Source organism: Merops nubicus, unplaced genomic scaffold (assembly GCF_000691845.1).
Source record: "Merops nubicus isolate BGI_N331 unplaced genomic scaffold, ASM69184v1 scaffold29501, whole genome shotgun sequence".
Classification (NCBI taxonomy): domain Eukaryota; kingdom Metazoa; phylum Chordata; class Aves; order Coraciiformes; family Meropidae; genus Merops; species Merops nubicus.
In genome coordinates, this window is record NW_008586705.1 from 20,952 (window position 1) to 24,808 (window position 3,857).

Here is a 3,857-nt window from a genome sequence, read left to right on the forward strand (position 1 = left end):
CAGCCCCAGAAAAAGAAGGAAGGGGGATTGAATAGCCTTCTGGGCTTGGGTATTTGCCTTCCCACTCAAGAGCTTAGGGGAGGATATATCCTTTTCTCTGACTTTCACTTACCAAATGTTTCTAGGCTTTTCCTCTACACTGAGTACCTATATGTTTCAATTTTCTTTTAATTTTGGTGTTGGATCTGGCTGCAAAATATGTTGATAGTCTGTCCAGTCTTCTCTTTTGTAAACAGAAGAATATTGGTATTATCAGGTCAAACTAGTAGATGTTTGGCAGCAACATTTTGCCTGCCTTTGTTCTTCTTGCCTTGGAGGCATAATTACATTGAATGCAGTAATATTTGATGGTGCAAATTTTGAAATCTAAAAATACAGAACAAAGTGGTGGAATAGCAAAATTAGGTAGATGTACACATTTCTGTTTCATTGCTTGTTGTCGTTTTTTTTTCTTTACTAGACTTCCAACATTGGCCCCTAAAATGGAAATAGATGTCATTTTATTCTGTGCATAAATCAATTACTTCTTTCTTAAACATTACCACTTAGTTTTATCTCCTGTGTTAACATGACTAGTTAAACTATTTTTACAGGACCATTATGACTGGGGACTTAGTGCTATCATGTCAGTTTTGGTAGTTGCTGGCTCACTGAAACGAGGAGACAAGAACAGCCCTGAGGATCAGGTAAAATCTTCACTTAAAAGCATGTAAGAGCAGGAGCTGTTTCTGGTGTTTTGCTTTTGAATAAAAACAGAATATTACAAAGAGAAGGATTTGATGCTCTTGCAATATGTGGTTTATCATACTTTTCCAGGTGCTTATGTGAGCCTTAAGAGACTTCAATTTGCCTAAAATAGTGACAGATGATATCCTGATTTTCACAGGCCTGATCAGTGACCTGTTTCCAGCTCTCGATGTTCCAAGGAAGAGGAACTTGCAATTTGAACAGATGGTTAAACAATCTACCCTGGAGCTTCACTTGCAGCCTGAGAGCCTTATTCTCCAAGTGAGAAAATTCATTGCCTTTAATTACTCCCCTTTAGAGTTTCAATCAAAATAATTGCAAATGGGCTGTATTAGATATGAAGGTTATCTTTGAGTGTGGTACAGTGTTGATAAGGTGTCTGTAATGTCTGGTATTTCAAAGGCATTTTGTCACAGCAGTAATGCACCTCAGTATGACAAATATGGCCATAAGGAAACGTGTCCTGTTCAAAAGAAACTGTCTGCTGACAAATATGTTTGTTTGTGTACAGTACCCAGCATTTATACTTGGTAGCTAATTAATTGTTGGTGATTATTTATAAGGAGGAAAGAATACTAAGGGAGAAAAAAAAAAAAAAATGACGTTAATAAGAATGTGTGGGTTTGGGATGTGCAAAGTGGCTACAAGTGACTTTTGTGTATTCTGGTCCTGCAGTACAATATAATGCGTATTGTGCTACACACATTAAAAACATGCAAGTATGTGTAGACAACAATTAGTTCTCTATAAGCTACATTTAAACACTAATTTTAGGTTAAATTACAGGTAGGGTGAAAAGGTGAAACTTAGATATGCTCATTATTATATGAACCAAATAAAAAGTATGCTTCTCTGAGCTACTATGAAAGTATATTCCCATCTTCCTTTGAGAAACACAGAGTCATGGAATGGTTTGGGTTGGAAGGGACCTTAAAGATCTTTTAGTTCCAACCCCCCTGCCATGCGCAGGGATAGCTCCCACTAGGCCAGGTTCTGCAAGGCCCCATCCAGCCTGGTCTTGAAATAACCAAGCTGGTTAAATGTCACTAATCTCATGATTTATAGTGACTAATCTTAGGATTTATAAAGGATTTTCTGCTTCTATCTATATTGTTCCATTGTCCTGGCAGAAGGGTTAAAGACAATAAGCTATACCTTGGGGCATTATAAACTTTGCAATCAACCTTCTATAGAGTATTTTGATTCCTGCTAAGTGGGTGAATCAGATGAGCACTAAGGAACATGGGCTTTAGAAAATCAATGTGGATGTGCTTCACTAAGACAGAAATCTATAAGCAGCCAAGCCATTTTCATTCTGCAGCTCCCCAAAAGATTTCTTTGAAGGAAATGTATTACTTAGTGGACTGATTTTGTATTTTACCAAATTATGGTTGCACAACTGTTCTGAGTGTGAAAATCACCCTGTTAAGGTGATGGTGCAGTTGTGATAACTGTTCTGTATTCCTGAGCTGGCACAATCTTACTCGACCGTAGGGCTGTCTAGCTGTATAGGATTTATTTTCACTTGTTGACATAGCTGCATCTATTAATTAAAGCAAATTCTCTTCTCATTTTCTGGAAGACAAACAATGTTGCTTGATGCAACTTCACCTCAGCTGAGTCAAATCTGCTGAGAAGGTGTGAGGTAATTTTTTTTCAGTTAAAGGGAACAGCAATGTGGAATGGGAGATAATTTTTGTGAATAATTGTCTCTGTAATAAGGAAAACAGGAGAGGAAAGGTGCTTACTGTTGTATCCCTTCTGTGCAATAGATTGTTCCACTGGAGGAGCTACTGACAGAGTGTCACTCTGTTTATCACTGGAAATGTGTGGATTGGAAAGAGTAAGGTACCTGCTTACCTACGCAGCACGTTTTCTATCTTATGTTGTAAAGAAATTGCCACAGTTCTTGCAGAAAACATTTTGCATGTTGCCTTTGCCTTAGGCTGCAGTGTAATAACGTGCTCTTCAGGCCATCCAGTGAGCCATATGATGTGTAATGACAAAGCTCAAATGTTACAAGCAAATTCTGCGTTTCATGTGGTTTTTGTATGTCCCAGGGGAAAATTAATCATGGCATCAAGTAATGAGCATTCAATTTGACAGATACAGTAAATAATACTTTGTTCTGGAAAGTGAAGCAGGATGGTTTGATTAGGCTTCTAGACAGAAGCAGTGGAATATATTGCCAAAACACTAGACAAATATTTCTAACAGATAATGCTTGCCTATTTCTGCTACTAAATTTTGGCAGCAGCATGGATTTTCTTCCCCATTTAACACTTTCTATTAGAATTGACTGCAGAGCGCATCCCTTTCAGAACTGAGATTTGCCTTTCCTATCCTTAGGTTTACTGGAAACCTGGGACTGAACTTACCATAGAAGCGTGAGTAAATCAAGGTGAACAGTTGACTGAGCACAGGGATTTGCAGTCAGAGATCCAGTTCAGGAAGAAAGTAAAAGATTCCTATTTCAAAATTCTGACACTAATGTGCAGTCTGTTCCTCCTTTTCAGGTATTAAAGGTTGTGCTTCATACATGCATAAGCATGAAACAAAAGCCTGTTTGGAATGACCTTAACTCAAAAGTTCTGATAGCTGGTGAACTGTAGGGTTTTATACACCATGAAACCTGAGAATGGAAAGAAGTAGCACACATGTTCTTACTAGGACCCGTTCCTGGAGATATCATTCTCCATCAGAAATGGTCAATGTCAAAATTCAGAGGCCAAATTCTTGTGGTTTTCCTTGTTTTGATGCAATGAGGCATGGGTGCAGAGCACTGGTGTTTGTAGAAAGACTGGAGGCAGGGCAGGACACTAGTAGACGGAAGAGTGCTACCCTGTGTACAATGCTGACTGATCTGCCTTAGAGGATGAGTGGTTTTCTCCCCAGACCCATGAAAGGCTCCCATATCTCACTTCTATCATTAAGACTAAAGACATACTGTCCTATAATCAAAACAGAAATAGGTCATTAGTAGATAAAATGCAATCATTTTGTTGTATCAAGTGTTCACTGTTTCTTTTACTTTGAATAACCACCTATTAAAGAAGAAAAGAAAAAAAACCATGATTTTGATGCTCCAAAAGCTTATTTCAGTGGTGCAT

At 38.2% G+C, this 3,857-nt stretch overlaps 1 pseudogene; it reads left to right on the forward strand.

Moving 5' to 3' along the window:
- The window catches only part of LOC103781036, a 21,066-nt pseudogene extending 17,707 nt beyond the window's left edge, over nt 1-3,359 (forward strand).
- The last annotated feature ends 498 nt before the right edge of the window (nt 3,360-3,857 follow it).